The sequence below is a fragment of the Choloepus didactylus genome, chromosome 9, assembly GCF_015220235.1.
Source record: "Choloepus didactylus isolate mChoDid1 chromosome 9, mChoDid1.pri, whole genome shotgun sequence".
In the NCBI taxonomy this organism is placed as follows: Eukaryota; Metazoa; Chordata; class Mammalia; order Pilosa; family Megalonychidae; genus Choloepus; species Choloepus didactylus.
In genome coordinates, this window is record NC_051315.1 from 26,504,569 (window position 1) to 26,522,910 (window position 18,342).

The 18,342-nt window shown below is 45.3% G+C and overlaps 1 long non-coding RNA gene and 1 pseudogene across 3 annotated transcripts in view; one reads left to right on the top strand and one right to left on the bottom strand.

Annotated features, from left to right (window-relative positions):
• The window catches only part of LOC119543888, a 498,690-nt gene that overhangs the window by 374,705 nt on the left and 105,643 nt on the right, over window positions 1-18,342 (bottom strand). The gene's annotated exons all lie outside the window — the stretch shown is intronic.
• LOC119543887 lies at window positions 5,187-6,202 on the top strand (annotated as a pseudogene).

Genomic DNA, 18,342 nt, shown 5'->3' on the forward strand with positions numbered 1-18,342 from the left:
GACCAAATTTGTTAATTAAAACCACAATTGGAGCATGGTTGAGCTACATTCCCTTGCTCTGGGCAGGGACTGATCCTTTTTCCCACAGCACAGTTTTGCAACACAGCCTGCTGTGCTGGTGAGAGAGGGGCACCAGCTCCACAGTTTGGGGAGCTTTACTTACAGTTTTATGCTGCAATCCCAGCCATTCCACCCATTATTTTTTTAAATGCAATTTTATTGAGATATATTCACCCACCCTAAGTCATTCACAGTGTACAATCAATTATTTACAATACTATCATACATTTGGGTGCTCATCACCAGAATCAATTTTTGAAACTTTTCCTTACTCCAAGATAAATATAATAGCCAAAAAGAACACCTAGATCTTTCCATCCCCTCCATCCCACCCTATTCTTCGCCTAATTTTTGTCCCCATTTTTCCACTCATCTGTCCATACACTGGATAAAGGGAGTGCAAGCCACAGGGTTTTCACAATCACACAGTCACCCTGCACAAGTCACAAAATAATATAATCATCTTCAAGAATCAAGGTCACTGGGTTGCAGTTCAACAGTTTCAGATATTTACCTCTAGCCAATCCAACACACTAAAAACTAAAAGGTGATATCTACAAGAATACCCACCAGAGTGGCCTCTCGACTCATTTGAAATCTCTCAGCCACTGGAACCTTAATTTGTTTTATCTCTCTTCCCCCTTTTGGTCAAGAAGATCCTCTCAATCCCACAGTGCTGGGTCCAGACTCATCCCCACGAGTTGTTTCCTGCATTGCCAGGGGGATTTACACCTGTAGGGGGGAGGATAGTGAGTTCACCTGACAGGAGTGCTTAGAGAGAGAGGGGACCATATCTGAGCAACACAGAGGCTCTCTGGGTGAGTGGGTGGATTCCTAGGCACAATTATAAGTAGGTTTAGCTTCTCCTTTGCAGCAACTAGCCTCACAAGGGAGAGCCCTGAGATCGAGGGCTTGGCCCACTAAATTGGCAGTCCTCAATGTTTGTGGTAAAATCCACAATAACCCAGGCAGGGAAGTCCAACATTTCAACATTTCTCTCCAGTTCCTCAGGAGGCCTCACAAATACACTTTTACTCTCTGCCCATATCACTCTGGGATGTTTTGGGATTTTGCACCAGCCTGTACAAACTCATCAAGTCCCACTTCCCTTTCACAGCTCCATGCCCCTTTGGTTTTCAAACAAACTTATCATACAGGTTAAATTATCTAGTGTGCTACAGAAAATATAAGTCCTACACCAAATAAATATCTCCTCCTTTGGTCTTGCACAAAAGCTTTAGTTTTAAAACCCAGTCAGTACATCCTTTACCCTTGGGCCTGATTTGCCTTAATCCTAACCATATTCACTTAGTTCATAATTCTAATTGAAGTCTGAACTCTTTTTCAGCTCTCTCAACAGTTGCCTTATGACATAATATTGACATTCATAGTTTCCAAGCTCTGGCTCCAAGTCTTGGATGTCACACAGATACCTAGAGTTCCAGAGACTGACCAGGTTATACACAAGGAACTCAGCATCTCAGGATTTAGACATAACCATTACAACTCAGGAATAGATGTGACTGCTATAAGAGCTTACAATCTAGGGACCATTACAATAAGCATTCCCCTGATAAGGTGTGCCCTAAGATTCAGTTACACATTGTCGTTAGTCCATATTAGTGAGGCATTATAATGTTTGTCCTCTCCTTTCTGGTGTGCTTCACTCAAAATGCTGTACTCAAGATCCATTCACCTAGCTGTGTGTCTCACAGCTTCATTCCTTTTTATAGCCACTCAATATTCTATTGTATGCATACACCACCATTCACCATTCTGTTCACCAGTCAATGTACCCCTAAACAACCTCCAACCAGTGCAAATCATGAATACTGCCACCATAAAAACCAGTGTGCAAATGTCCATTCATGTCCCTGCTCTCAGATCTTCCAAGCATATATCTCATAGTGAGGTTGCAGGACCTTGTGACACCCACATACTTAGCTTCTTGTGGAACCACCACATTGCCCTCCAGATAGTCTACACCATTCTACTTCCCCATTGACAGTGAATACACACATCTCTTTCTCTCCAAGTTCTCTCCATCACTTTTGTCCCTCTGTTTATTTTTTCCCTACAATTTTATAAGAATATATTCAAATACCATACAATCATCTACAGTGTACAATGAATTGTTTACAGTATTCATCATATAGTTGTGCATTCATCGCCACAATTAGCACTTACATATATTCATTACTCAGAGAAAGAATTGAAACAAGAAATAATAAAAAGGATAAAAGGAATAGTAAAAATAAAATAAAATACAGCCACAAAGATAGAGGAAGAGGCAAAAAAAGGAAAAAGATGAAAGAGAAAGAGAAAGAAAAAATGGCAACTAAAAAGCCACAAAAGAATAGGTTAAAATAAAATAAAATACCATAAAAAAGTCAGACAACACTAATGCCAAGAATCCCATACCCCTCCCTTATATCCCCCTCCTATAGGCATTTAGCCTCAGTGCATTGCCCTTGTTACAATTAAAGCAAGTGTATTGCAATGTTACTGTTAACTATAGACTCTAGTCTGCATTGAATGTGTTTTTCCCCCAATACCACCCCCTTTTTAATAACTTGCATAGTTGACATTTGTTTATTCTCCCTCGTGCAAAAACATATTTGTACATTTTATCACAAACATTGACTGCTCTAGGCTTCACTAAGCCACACAGTCCCAGTCTTCATCTTCTATCTTTCCTTCTGGTGTCCTACATGCCCCTAACCTTTCTCTTTTAACCCTATTCACAGCCATCTTTGTTCAGTTTACTTACCTTATTGTGCTATCATCTCCCAACATTATGCTCCAAACCTCTCTCTCCTGTCTTTTCCTATCTATCTCTTTATAGTGGTGCTCTTCATAGTATTTCCTGCAGAGCAGATATCTTGTTCACAAACCCTCTCATCAACTGTTTCTCTGAGAATATTTTAAACTCTCCCTCATATCTGAAGGGCAGTTTTGCTGTATATAAAATTCTTGGTTAGTGGTTTTTCTCTATCAGTTTCTCTAATATATCATACCACTGCCTTCTCACCTCTGTGGTTTCTACTGAGAAATCTTCACATAGTCTTATTGATCTTCCCTTGTATGTGATGGATCACTTTTCTCTTGCTGCTTCTAGAATTTTCTCTTTGCTTTGACATTTGATAATCTGATTATTAAGTGTCTTGGCATAAGTCTATTCAGCTCCATTCTGTTTGGAGTTTGCTGTGCTTCTTGGATCTGTAATTTTATGTCTTTCATAAGGGATGGGAAATTTTCAGTGACTATTTCCTCCATTATTGCCTCTGCCCCTTTATCCTTCTCTTCCCCTTCCAGGACACCCATGACATGTACATTCATGCGCTTCATGTTGTTGATCAGTTCCCTGAAACATTGCTCATATCTCTCCAATCTTTTCCCCACCTGTTCTTTTGTGAGTAGGGTTTCAGATGTCCTGTTCTGCAATTCATGAATCTTTTCTTCTGCCTCTTGAAATCTGCTGCTGTATGTCACCATTGTGTCCTTCATCTCTTGTGCTGTGCTTTTAATTCCCATAAGTTCTGCCAAATGTTTTTTCAAACTTTCAATTTCTTCCTTGTGTTCGCCCAATGTCTTCTTTGTATCCTTCATCTCTTTTGCCATATCTTCTCTCAACTCATTGAACTGATTTTTGGATTTATTTTTGAATTGATTTAGGAAATTTGTTTGATTAATAATTAGTAGTTTCAATTCCTGTATCTCAGTTGAAGTGTAAGTTTGTTCCTTTGACTGGGCCATATCTTCATTTTTCCTAGTGTGATTTTTTTTTCCTAGGCTTCTGATTTTCTTGAATGCCCTAATCAGATTTTCCCAGAACACAGGAGCTCAGGTCTCAGGAAGAGGCTATGTTTCAGTATTAGGTTCCCCTGACAGTAGGTCCTAGAAGATTGCTAGACTTTCCTGTGAGGCCTCTAGACTCTGAGCTTTCTCTATCCAGTCCAGCAGGTGGTGCTTGTCGGCCCACAGCTCCCCACCAGTGTAAAGAGGTGTGGTCCCTTTAATTCACAGTGGACCCTGACCTGGTGAGGGGCTGAGAGTTCAGAAGTCAAGCATAAGTTGTTTCCAGTTTGTTTGTTTTCCCCCCAGCCCTGGGCTCTGAGTTCTCTGAGGGAGGGCAGCCACTTGAGTTGGTCCCACCCACCCCCCTTTTCTTAGGGAAGATACACCCCCAAGGGTGTTATCTTCTCCATTTGAATTCTTCCTTTGTCTTTCTGGCTCTTTTAACTCCACCCTTGTCTGGGTCAGCAGGGAACTGAAGATGCCTGAGGCTTTCTCTAATGGGCTGCTTAGAATGAGAGAAAAAAAATGGGAAAAGAGCAAAAGCCCCTTTTCAGAGCCAGTCCCCAGTCCCTCAGTTTTCTTGGGACACAGGTGTCTTCCAGTATTCTGAAAAGTCTCTGTTTTTATTTATTTATGTATTTTTTCCCATCAGTCCTGTCTCCTTCCTGCTGGAAGGAATCTGCTTCCCTTCCTGCTCCATGCTTGTAGCTTGTATTCAGTAGTCCAAATTGTGTTAATTAAAATCATAATTGGAGCTTGGTTGAGTTACTTTCCCTCTAACCTATTTCCTTTTTTCACACAGCAGTGTTTCAGCTCAGTCTGCCCTGTCCAAGAGGAGAGGGGCTTCAGCTCCAGATATGCAGAGTTTTACTTACAATTCTGTGCTACAGTCTCAGCCACTCCATCCAATCCAGGCTGGTGTATGATGTGTGTCCACTCATGAATGTCTCCCAACAGTTGTTCCGGATTATTTACTAGTTTTTCCTGGTTATTTGCTAGTTGCTCTAGAGGCCTAACTAAATTCTACACCTCTCTATGCCACCATATTGCTCTGGCTCCCCCATTTCACCCATTCTTGACTGGTGTACGATGTTGTCCTGTCATGGATGTCCCCCCATCAGTTGTTCCATTCTTTTTTCTAGTTGATCTTGGCTATCTACTAGTTGTTCAAGGGGACTAACTAAATTCCACACCTCCCTATGCTGCCTTCTTGGCCCGCTTCAGGAACACTTTTAAAAAGATGCTCCAGTCCTGGAGCTGCTGCTGCCAAGTCTGGATCTAGCCACCACACACTGCAGATGCCCACTTGATGTGTAGTCCTGGTTCCTTTCCGTTCCAAGTCTAAAATGGCAGCTCCCAAGGATCAGCTGCTTCAGAATCTTATTAAGGAAGAACAGACCCTTCAGAATAAGATTATAGTTGTTGGGGTTGGTGCTGTTGGCATGGCCTGTGCCATCAGTATCTTAATGAAGGAATTGGCAGATGAACTTGCACTTGTTGATGTCGTAGAAGACAAATTGAAGGGACAGATGATGGATCTCCAACATGGCAGCCTTTTCCTTAGAACATCAAAAATTGTCTCTGGCAAAGACTATAGTGTAACTGCAAACTCAAAGCTGGTGATCATCACAGCTGGGGCATGTCAGCAAGAGGGAGAGAGCCATCTTAATTTGGACCAGTGTAACATGAACATCTTTAAATTTACCATTCTCATGTTGTAAAATACAACCTGAACTGTAAGTTGCTTGTTGTTTCCAATCCAGTAGATATCTTGACCTATGTGGCTTGGAAAATAAGTGACTTTCCCAAAAACCGTATTATTGGAAGTGGTTGCAATCTGGATTCAGCCCAGTTCCATTATCTAATGGGGGAGAGGCTGGGAGTTCACCCATTAAGCTGTCATGGCTGGGTTCTTGGGGAACATGGAGACTCTAATATGCCTGTATGGAGTGGAATGAATGTTGCTGGGGTCTCCTTGAAAAATCTGCACCCTGAATTAGGCAATGATGCTGATAAGGAACACTGCAAAGAGGTTCACAAACAGGTGGTTGACAGTGCTTATGAGGTGATCAAACTGAAAAGTTATACCTTCTGGGCCATTGGGCTGTCCATGGCAGATTTGGCCGAAAGTATGATGAAGACTTTTACACAGGTATATTCAGTTTCCACCATGATAAAGGGTCTCTATGGAATAAAAGAGTATGTCTTACTTAGTGTTCCTTGAATCTTGGGACAGAATGGAATCTCAGACATTGTCAAGGTGTCTCTGACTCCTGAAGAAGAGGTCCATTTGAAAAAGAGTGCAGATACACTTTGGGGGATCCAAAAAGAGCTGCAATTTTAAAGTTTTATATTGTTGTATCACTTACTGTCTAGGTTACAACAGGATTTTTCTTGGGGATTGTGCATGTTGTCCTTTTTATCTGGTCTATGATTAAAGCAGTGCTATTTAAATGACCTAGGGAAAACATCAATTTCTTAAAGTTAGAAGTAGGAATGGTTCATAAAACCTTACAACTATTTCCTGATGCTGGATATGATACTTATCTTGGGTAGTCCCAAACTGGTTAGTATAAAATAGTTCACCTCTGAGGCACCAGTGCCAATGTTGCACATGCTGCAGTTGTCTTTCAAACCAGAAGAATGTATGTTTACTATGTATTATATATCTTCTGGTACCTTCATCCAACATGCCTAGTCCAACTTCTCCCCCCCTCATCCCTGTCCACTCAGTCACATCCTGGACTCCAATATGTAAATCCAACATTGCATGTTTTGTGCATAATTGTTCTAAAGGATCTTATTTTGTGTACCAAATGTATAAAAATGGTGTACACTGCCATGTAATGTAAAAGAAAGATCTACCTGTAAAGAGTGCAACCAACTAGCCAAACATGTCTTACCATTTAAAACACCAAATAAATCATAAACAGTGACTACTCTTAAAAAAAAAAAAATGCTCCAGACCCTTTATTAGGACCATAGGAGCCAGTCTACATGCCCTACACAGAAACCCAGCCAGGTTTTAGTTGACAAATATGGAAAATCCAACTGTCAAAGCAGGGCTCTAAAACAAACCCAGGTCTTGCTGACTGGTGGAAAACAGAGCACCACTGGAAGCCAGCAGATCTATATTACCACACAGTGAACTTGCTGGGGAGCCCAGTGCCTACCTCCCATCCCTGTGGCGGCCCACAGTGGGTGCCTGATTTGGGGGGAAGACTATGGGGCAGAGCCAATCTGACAACAGGCCAGTGAGAGAAGCAAAGAAATACAGAGATCAAAGAAAACCAACAAGAAAACCCAAGGCAAAAGAAAGAAAACAATTTCCAGAGTAAACTAATCAAGAAAATCAGATGCCTAGACATCAAAAAATCAAGAGCCTCACCAGGAAACATGAAAATATGGCCCAGTCAATGGAACAAACAAAACCTCACTGAGATTCAAGAGTTGGAACAACTAATTAAAGATTTTCAAACAAATCTTCTAAATCAAATCAATGAGTTGAAAGAAAATGTGACAAAATAGATGAAGGATATAAAGAAGACACTGGGTGACCATAAGGAAGAATTCATAAGCTTGAAAATACAACAGCAGAACTTATGGAAAGGCACAGTCAGAGAGATGAAAAACACAATGCAGACATACAACAGAAGACTTGGAGATACAGAAGAAAGGATTACTGAACTAAATCCTACATACAAAAGAAGATAGGGAAAAGAATGGAAAATATGAGCAGGGGCTCAGGAAACTAAATGACAACGTGAAGCACATGAATATAGGTGTTATAGGTGTCCCATAAAGAGAAGAGAAGTGAAAGGAGGCAGAAACAGTAATAAAGGAAATAATTAATGAAAATTTCCCAACTTTTATGAAAGACAAAAATTACAGGTCCAAGAAGTGCAGTGTACCCCAAACAGAATTGATCCAAATAGACCTACTTCAAGACACTGATCAAATTGTCAAATGTCAAAGACAGAGAATTCTGAAAGCAGCAAGAGAAAAGCAATTCATCACATACAAGGGAAGCTCAATAAGACTAAGGGTGGATTTTTCAGTAGAAACCATGGAGGTGAGAAGTCAGTTGTATGAAATATTCCAGATACCGAAAGAGAAAAACTGCCAACCAAGAATCCTATATCCAGCAACTGTCCTTCAAAAATGAGGGAGAGTTTAAAATATTTACAGAGAAATAGACCTGAGAGAATTCATGAATAGGAGACCTCCTCTACAAGAAATTCTATAGGGAGTGCTACAGACAGACAGGAAAAGACAGGAGAGAGAGGTTTGGAGAAGAATGTAGAAATGAAGATACCAGGAGATAGAAAGAGGGTAAAGATTGGGCATTTGATGCTGAAGAAGTAGAGAATGTGTGGGACACTGATTACGTGCTTCGACTTGGCGGGCCTGGGCCAGGGGATCGGCCACCCCTGGGGAGGGTAGTGGGTACGGGTGAACAGCGCCCTTCACAGCCCCCCGGGCCTGGGAAAGTGAGGCCGGAGGCAGGCCCCATTTCCTCACCCAAAATACCACTGTTAGGAGAGGCTTGCCGGAGGGAACCGCCTTTTCCCCACCCCCTTATCTTGCCCGGACACTCCCCGTTGCCAGTGCAACTCCCATCACCACCAGTGCGCATACATTGTTGCCAGACACCGTTGCCAGAGCAACTCCCGCCCCTTTTCAATCAACCTCCGCGCCCTCTCAGAACCAATCCTAGCCTTTATCCCCTCAGCATTGACTTGTAACAACCCCCGCCCTCTATGCCAGCCTATATAACCTGTGCTCACCCCTAATAAACTCTCTTGGCTTCTTCACCCTCAAAGAACCGTGTCCCGCCTGTTCCTTCTCGCCGCCCTCCACACCTTGCACGCCTCCGCCGGGGACCGGGCCCAGTCCCCCCGCCTCGCCCTCGCCTCCGGGAAAGAGCCCCCGCCGCCGGTACCCTCCGAGCAACGCCGAGAGCCGAGGGTTCAGCAACCGGCCGCCCCCCCCCCCAGACAAATCAACTGCGACCGCAACTGGCGCCCAACGTGGGGCACCTGCACTTGGAAGTCCTCTCCACGCAGCGGTCCAGTGAAGCCACTCGCTCGCCCGGACGCCTCTCCAGCTCTTCTTCTCCTCGCCTGCAAGGTAAGGGCCGCCTCTCCCTCGCCGCTCCGCGTCAGGGGCCGCCTCTCCCTCGCCGCTCCGGAGCCGCTCCTCCCTTCCCCACTACCCATTCTTCCGTCTGCCTCTCGTCCTTTTCTTCTATGACCCCCATTCCTCCTAACGCTCTCCCTCTTCCCCTCCATTACTTTACTGTAATCCTTTGTGTCTTTGTTTCTTTGTTTGGCGCCGTGTACCTCTTTGCAACTGCCCCCCCAGACTGCTCCAAAATGGCGAACTTCCTCCTTCTTCTTCTACTGAGGGGAGGAAGTGCTCTAGTGATGACGTCAGCCCTAAGCCGGGCGGAAACCGCATGCGCTTTACCCCGCCCTTTCATAGGGCGGAGCTAGTCCGCCATCTTATGCCTTAGGCCCCTCCCTTTCACAGGGCGGAGCTAGTCCGCCATCTTATGCCTTAGGCCCCGCCCTTTCGCAGGGCGGAGTTAGTCCGCCATCTTATGCCTTAGACCCCGCCCTTTCGCAAGGCGGAGCTAGTCCTCCATCTTGTGCCTTGGACCCCGCCCTTTCACAGGGCAGGGCTGGTCCGCCATCTTGTGTCTTGGCCACGCCTACCGCGCCGCCCTCTTGCGACGCTTGGGGCCTCCCACTTCCACCTCCCCCTTCGACAAGCTCCCCCTCGGAGCCGCTACCGGCAGCTGCCGCCGCTCCTCCCACCCCGCCGACTAACAACCCCTGGCTGCCTTCTGCACCTCAAGGCAACCCTTAGAACAGCGCTGCCCCTACCCCCACTCCCGTGCCAGGCCCTCTACTTTGAGTGCACCCTGCTAAAAGCCGGCTTAGGAAAATTTGCCCCGCAGTGCGGCTCTAGATCAGCCTAGCTTCAGATCTAGTCACCCTGGCTGTTCATGTATTTGGAGAGCCGCCGGAAAAAATTGTTTAGCCCCTGGACGCAGGCCAAACCCGCCTACTTATCCGTGATAACCCGGACATGCAAATCCTCTTGGAAGGATTTCAGGGGGAATTCAGCTGCCATTATCCTAGCCATCGACTGTTACAGGGGCTCGCCAAGCTTCCCTTCCGCAGCCCCTTCCATCCTTTCCCTTCCTCTGTACCCATCCCGGGTGCCACCACCGTCTTCACTGACGCCTCCAAAACCCGTTTCGCCTTCCTCTCTTATTCCCAAGACCACCCGGAACCCCGCCTATTCAGTTATGTTAACCTTCATTCAGTCCAAGTGGGGGAAATTCTGGCGGTATCATATGCAATAAAAGCCCACTACAACCACCCAGTAAACCTTTTCACAGATAGCCTCTACACGTATCAGGTCTGCCGAGTCCTCGCGTTTTCCACCTTTTTCCCGGGAGACTCGGCCATTGATAAAGCCCTTTCTAACCTCAAAAGCATCCTGAAGCATCAACAGGATCCTTGGTTCATTAGCCACATTCGTAGTCATTCAGGCCTTCCGGGGCCCCTGGCTAATGGCAATCGTATAGTAGACCAAGCGGTCTCAGCTCAGGCTACCCAAGCTATGCTAACCCACACGGCAGCCCCTCCGGGGGACGCTGTTAACCAAGCCAAGTTATTGCATTCCAGGTTTCACTTTTCGGCTACGTCGTTACATCATCTTTGTGGCCTCCCCCTAGATACCTGTAAACATCTTGTCCGCAATTGTGCAACTTGTGCGCCCTTTGCGCCGCTTGGCCCCCTGCAACCTCAGGGAGTCAACCCACGAGGCCTAAAACCCAATTCTAGATGGCAAATGGACGTAACTCACGTTCCGTCCTTTGGACGCCTCAAATATGTGCATGTAATAATTGACACCTTCTCGGCCATGTGTTATGCAGTCCCCCTTGCCGGGGAAGCGGCCAAACACTGTATCAAGGCCCTAAGACAAGGAATTCTCTTCATGGGAGTCCCCTGGGACCTAAAAACGGACAATGGGCCTGCTTATCGCAGTGCCTCCTTTGCGGCCTTTCTTCAGTTATATAACATCACCCATCATTTCGGCATCCCCTATAATCCACAGGGGCAAGCCATTGTGGAAGCAGTCCATCGCCGCTTAAAAAACACAAATTGAAAAAGAAAGGGCAATGCTCCCCCAGGCAACTCCAGGGGACCTTATCATAGCAGCCCTTATTCACCTTAATCTACTCACATTCAATAAAGAAGGGCTTTCGCCCCTACATAAACATTGGGGGCCCTCGTATAGGCCCACCCAGGCCCCGATGGTTTACTGGAAGGACCCAGAGAATAATGCCTGGAAGGGTCCCTCCCCACTCCTCGCCCAGGGGCGCGGGTTTGCTTGTGTTTTCCCAGATGATGCAGCACAACCAATCTGGATCCCAGGAAGGGCAATCCGGCCTGCCACCAGCAACCACGCGTCTAACGAGACGAGAACGCCGTCGTCTCCGCAACCTGGTGCACCGGATGACAACAGTACACCTGAGCCTGGATCCCAGCCCGAGTGAAACCTCAGAGAAACAAGAAATCAGAGAAATCATACGCCTCTATAGACAGGCAAAAGTCAGCCCCCTACACCTCCACAACCCTCACCCAAGCATAGCTTCCCTTCTAATGGTCATGTTGGCCCTCGCCTCTTCTACCCAGGCCAACCCCCACCAGCCTTGGAAATGGACCCTTGTGCGTTGGGAGGATTCAAAAATTGTCTTTTGCAATATCACTGCACAACCCCCCTCCTTTTCTTTTAATGCCTCTGAACTGTTTCTTCCCGGAACCTTTGCCCCCGCCAATAGCGATTCTGGTAGTTCTAGAAGGGGAGGCCGAGTTGGAGTACGCAGTAACAAAAATCTAGACCAGTATTACATGTGCCCATCCTCAAATCCTGGAAAATCGTACTGCAATTCCCCCAACGAGTACTACTGTGCATACTGGGGGTGTGAAACATTAGCCACTAATTGGAAGCCTCCTGTTCCTGATCAATACCTTACCTTAAAGTGGGCCCCTACAGGGTGCAAACTTCCTACAGTTAACTGGCTCGGCCAAGAAAGCGAGGGATCCTGCACACATCTTAATCTTACAGTGCAGCTCTCCACTGATCCCTCCTGGTTACTCGGTCGAACTTGGGGCTTTAGAATCTATGAAAAAGGAGCCGACCGAGGATCACTTATTCTCATAAAAAAGGAGGCTGTAAACCAACCATGCCAAAATACTGCTTTAAAAGCACCCTCTGGCATAGGTCCCAACCAAGTCCTTAACCCTCTTAATCCACAGCCCTCCAGCCGCACCTCAAGTACAAGCAGCGCATCCGGAAACCGCACCTCAGCTGCAAACAACGCATCACCAACCCCACCACCCCAACCTTTCCTACCCCCTTCTCGTTACTCCTCTCCCCTCCTCGACCTTATCCAAGCGGCCTTCACCTCAGTGAATTCCTCCAACCCCAATCTTACCTCCTCTTGTTGGCTTTGCCTCTCTACTTCTTCCCCCCTATATGAACCAATTGCCTCCAACCTTTCCTTTTCAGAAAACACAGAGAACAGCCCCTCGGAATGCAATTGGAATACCTCTGCCGTCCCCCTAACCTTTCATTCAGTCTCCTTTACAGGAAAGTGCATCCGTCCTCGCTCAAGCAACTCTCTCAGCCTCACAGCTTGTGCCAACTACTCCTCTCCCAGCAGCTCTGCCAAGTTTCTTATTCCTCACAACTCCTCCCAATGGCTGTGCTCCTCTACAGGACTTACCCCCTGCCTTAATGTGCAAACCCTCAATACCACTAATGAAACTTGCCTCCTAATTGTCCTTATCCCTAGGGTCTTATACCACAGCGAGGAAGACTTCTTCCTCCGCCTGGAAAGAACTGCAGATCCCGCCCTTCTGCAAAAGCGAGAGCCCATCACCGCCCTCACAATTGCCTCCCTCCTAGGTCTTGCAGGCGCTGGCACCGGAATCGCTGCATTAGCCAGTCAAGGCTCCGCCCTAACTCACCTCCGAGCGGCAGTTGACGAGGACATTCGTCACCTACAAAACGCTATTTCCCATCTTAAAAATTCTGTTAACTCCCTCTCTGAGGTAGTGCTCCAAAACCACCGAGATCTCAACCTTCTCCTCCTCAAAGAAGAAGGCCTCTGCGCCGCCCTAGGAGAAGAGTGCTGTATATATACCAATTCCACAGGTCTCGCCGAGAACAGCCTAAACAAGGTCCAAGAGGAACTAAAACGACGTAGAAAAGACCGTGAAGCCACCAGCTATTAATCCCACATCTTTACCCCCCTCCTTCCTTACCTCCTCCCTCTCCTCGGCCCCCTACTAATGATCATTCTAGCTCTCACTTTAGGACCCTGCATTATCCGCAGAATCGTCCAACTTGTAAGAAAACAAACAGATGCTATTTTTTCCTCGTTCGTGCAAATCCAGTGCCAGCGACTCGCCACCTCTGACGCTCCCTACTCCAAGATGACAACCAACCCTCCGCAACCTCACCGCCACCGGTCAACCCGCCGACCGCGAGGCCCTTCTCAATCGCCTGAACCTCGTACCAACCTCGAGCTCCAGTTAAACCTTCCACCTTCGCCCATCCCGCTAGCAGCGAAGCCCTTATCAAGCGCCCGGGTGCCACACCAACACTGAGCTCCAGCCTTGCTAAGCCACCGTCAACCCTTTTTCCCCTCCCCAACCTTCCCCTTCCCTCATCCTTTAGCAGACCTCTCCGGTAAGCTTCTTCCTTTAATTAGAAAAAAAGGGGGAAATGTGGGACACTGATTACGTGCTTCGACTTGGCGGGCCTGGGCCAGGGGATCGGCCACCCCTGGGGAGGGTAGTGGGTACGGGTGAACAGCGCCCTTCACAGCCCCCCGGGCCTGGGAAAGTGAGGCCGGAGGCAGGCCCCATTTCCTCACCCAAAATACCACTGTTAGGAGAGGCTTGCCGGAGGGAACCGCCTTTTCCCCACCCCCTTATCTTGCCCGGACACTCCCCGTTGCCAGTGCAACTCCCATCACCACCAGTGCGCATACATTGTTGCCAGACACCGTTGCCAGAGCAACTCCCGCCCCTTTTCAATCAACCTCCGCGCCCTCTCAGAACCAATCCTAGCCTTTATCCCCTCAGCATTGACTTGTAACAACCCCCGCCCTCTATGCCAGCCTATATAACCTGTGCTCACCCCTAATAAACTCTCTTGGCTTCTTCACCCTCAAAGAACCGTGTCCCGCCTGTTCCTTCTCGCCGCCCTCCACACCTTGCACGCCTCCGCCGGGGACCGGGCCCAGTCCCCCGCCTCGCCCTCGCCTCCGGGAAAGAGCCCCCGCCGCCGGTACCCTCCGAGCAATGCCGAGAGCCGAGGGTTCAGCAACCGGCCGCCCCCCCCCCCCAGACAAATCAACTGCGACCGCAAGAATGTTCAACAGGATTGATTGTATAGATCCAGAAATGGATAGCACAATACTGGGTGATGGTAGCACAATATTGTAAGTGCACTGAACAAAGATGACTGTGATTATGGTTGAAAGAGGAAGCTTAGGGGCATGTAGGACACCAGAAAGAAAGATAGAAGATAAAGACTGGAATGGTGTAACTTAGTGAAGCCTAGAGTGATAAATGATTGTCATTAAATGTACAAACACGAATGTTTTTAAATGAGGGAGAGCAAATTAATGTCAACTTTGCAAGGTGTTGAAAATGGGATGGTACTGAAGAAAAAATACAATCAGTGTAAATTAGAGTTTGTAGTTAACAGTAACATGTAATATGCTTCCACTAATTATAACAAAGGCAATATACGACAGCTAAATGTCTATAAGAGGGGGATATACGGGAGGGGTATGGGATTCTTGGCATTGGTGGTGTTGACTGATCTTTTTATTCTATTTTTTTATTTTATTTTTTCTTTTGTTGCTTTTTAGTTGTCACTTTTTTATCTTTATTTTTCTTGCTTTTTTTTCTTTTTCTTCTGCTTCCTCTTTCTTTGTGGAAGAAATGTAAATGTCTTCATATAGATACTGGTGGTAAATGCATAACTACATGACTAAACAGGGAACCACTGATTGTTTACTTCTGAGGGAATGTATGTTGTGTGAATAAAACCATCTAAAAAATAAACCAAAGGATACAAGTGCTGGAGAAATTGTGGAGAAAGAAATGTACCTAATCACTGTTAGTAGGAAAGTAGAATGTTGATGCCTATCTGAAGGCAGTCTGTTTGTTCCATAGGAAGCTAAGCATGGGGTTGCCATATGGTCCTGTAACCCTGTTACTGGAGATATACTTGGAAGAACTGAAAAGAGGGACATGAATGGACATTTCCACAGTGGGGTTTATGGTGGCAGTATTCATGATTTGCAGTGGATAGAGGTGGCCTACAGGTACATCGACTGATGAATGGAATGGTAAACTGTGGTATACATATACAATGGAATATTGAGCTGCTACATGAGGGCATGAAGTGGTGAGGTATGCACCTAGGTGAATGGACATTAAGGAGAGTAAGTTGAGTAAAATGAACCAGAAATGAAAATACAAACATTATAATGCCTCACTAATATGGACTAACTGTAATGTGCAAACTCTGAGAAAAGAATCTGAGAGGATAGGTTATCAGGGGAAGACTATGGTAAAGCTTCCTAGATTTTAAGCTCTTACATCAGTTACACCTATTCCTGAGTTGTAATGGCTATTTCTAAATTCTGAGATGCTGAGCCTTTTCTGTATAACCTGGTTGGTCCCTGGAACTTTGGGTATCTGTGTAACACCTGAGACTCAGAGCCAGAGGCTGGCAGCTATGAACGTCAGTGTTACCTCATAGAACAAATGTTAAAGAGTCTGAAAAAGAGGTCAGACTTCAATTAGAGATATGAATGAAATGGACTTGGATATGACTAAGGCAAACTAGACTAAAGGGTGAAGGATGATATTGATGGTGTTTTCAATTTCAACCTCCGTGTGAGATTGAAGGAAGAGATGTTTATTAGGTGTTTATTCTGTGTTTTTGTAACACAGTATATAATTTAACTTGTTTGGTCAGTTTATTCAAACACCATAATTACATGGAAATTTGAATTGGGAGAGAAATCTTGTTGGTTTGTACAGGTTAGTGTGAAACCCTGATACATCCCAGAGTAATTTGGTCAGAGAATAAAAATGTATTTGCAAAGCCCTCTTGACTGGGGGAAAATGTGGAAATTTTAAACTTCCTCACCTGGGGAATTACTGATATTCTCACAAGCATTGGGGACTACCAATTTAGAAGGCCAAGCCCTCAATCTTGGGGCTTGCCCTTATGAAGTTTGTTTCTGCAATGGAAAGGCTAAGCCTACTTAAAATTGTGCCTAAGAGTCACCCCAGAAAACCTCTTTTGTTGCTCAGATGTGGCCTCTCTCCCCAAGCCAACTCTGCAGGTAAACTCACTGCCCTCTCTCCTATGTGGGACCTGACTCCCAGGGGTGTAAGTCTCCCTGGCAAAGTGGGACATGACTCATGTGGATGAGCTTGGCCCTGGCATCATGGTATTGAGAAATCTTTCTTGGACCAAAAACGGAAAGAGAAATTAAACAAAATAAAGTTTCAGTGGCTGACATATTTCAAATAGGCTCAAGAGGTCATACTGGAGGGTATTCTTATTCATTATATAGATATCCCTTTTCAGTTTTTAGTATATTGGAATAGCTACAAGGAAATACCTGAACCTGTTGAACTGCAAGTCAGTAGCCTTGATTCTTGAAGACAACTGTATAACTATACAGCTTACACTGTGTGTAAAAACCTTGTGGCTCGCACTCCCTTTATCCAGTGTATGGACAGATGAGTAGAAAAATGAGGACAAAAAGTAAATGAATATTAGGGAGGATGGGGGTTATGGAATGTTTTGGGTGGGGTCTTTTTTACTTTAATTTTTATTCTGATTCTTTTTTTGTGTGGTAATGAAAATGTTCAAAAATTGATTGTGGTGATGAATGCACAACTATATAATGGTGCTGTGGACAAATGATTGTACACTGTAGATAACTATGGTTTGTGAATATATCTCAATAAAATTGAATTAAAAACAAACAAACAAACAAACAAAAAGATTACACTGTCTCAGAAAAATGGAAAATTGTGAAAGGACATGCTCATTTAATATGATCTGAAATTAAAACACCAAAATTTGAAGTGGAACAGGCCAAATTCCACATGCCAAACTCCACAACATAATAAAATGCTAATGCCAAAATCAAAACCAATTATCTAATTTTCCTGCAGTATAATTTCAAAGGTTAACTATAGGAGAAGCAATTTTGGAATGGTGGAGTAAGGATCTCCAAATATCCACTCTCCATAAAAGCTACAACACTGACAATAATTGTCAAAATCTACTTTTTCAGAACTCTGAATGATAACTAAATACAACAATCTGAGGAGCATTTTTTTTTACATGGCTGAATATCATCAAGAAAAGTGACTTTTCTGGTGCATTAACTTGCCCTATTCCCATTCCCCACTCACCCTCTATGTAATAGCCAACCAGCAGCTTCATAATTACGGTAGCTCTGATAACCAGCAATCTATCAGTCATTGGAGGAGCTGTAATGGGCTTGGAGCACTGAAAAAAGCTCCATCCTCAGAAAATTTTCACTACTTGACCTGTCTGGAGGCATTCTGAAAAAGCTTGATTCACATGGTTTGTCTATTTGATCTGACTCAGAGGTTGCTCAGTGACAAAAGGCCCTATATCCAAGCTGTGCCGGTTTGAATGTATTATGTCCCCCAAAATGTCATTATGTTTGATGTAATCTTGTGTGGGCAGATGTATCAGTGTTGATTATATTGTAATTTTTTGAGTGTTTCCATGGAGATGCAACCCACCCAACTGTGGGTGATGACTCTGATTGCATAGTTTCCCTGGAGGTGTGGCCCCGCCCATTCAGCATGGGCCTTGGTTAGTTTACTAGAGCACTATATAAGCTCAGACAGAAGGATCGAGCTTGCTACAGCCAAGAGGGACACTTTGAAGAACGCCCAGGAGCTGAGAAGGAGGAGCTGCAGATGAGACAGTTTGAAGATGTCCATTGAAAGCAGACTTTGCTCCGGGGAAGCTAAGAGAGTAAAAACGCCCCAAAAGCAACTAAGATGACATTTTGAGGAACTGCAGCCTAGAGAGGAACGTCCTGGGAGAAAGCCATTTTGAAACTAGAACTCTGGAGCAGATGCCAGCCACATACCTTCCCAGCTAACAGAGGTTTTCCGGACACCATTGGCCATCCTCCAGTGGAGGTACCTGATTGTTGATGACTTACCATGGACACTTTATGGCCTTAAGACTGTAACTTTGTAACCAAATAAACCCCCTTTATAAAAGCTGATCCATTTCTGGTGTTTTGCATCCCAGCAGCATTAGCAAACTAGAACACAAGTCATTTATTAAAAACAATCAATGGCCCTAACA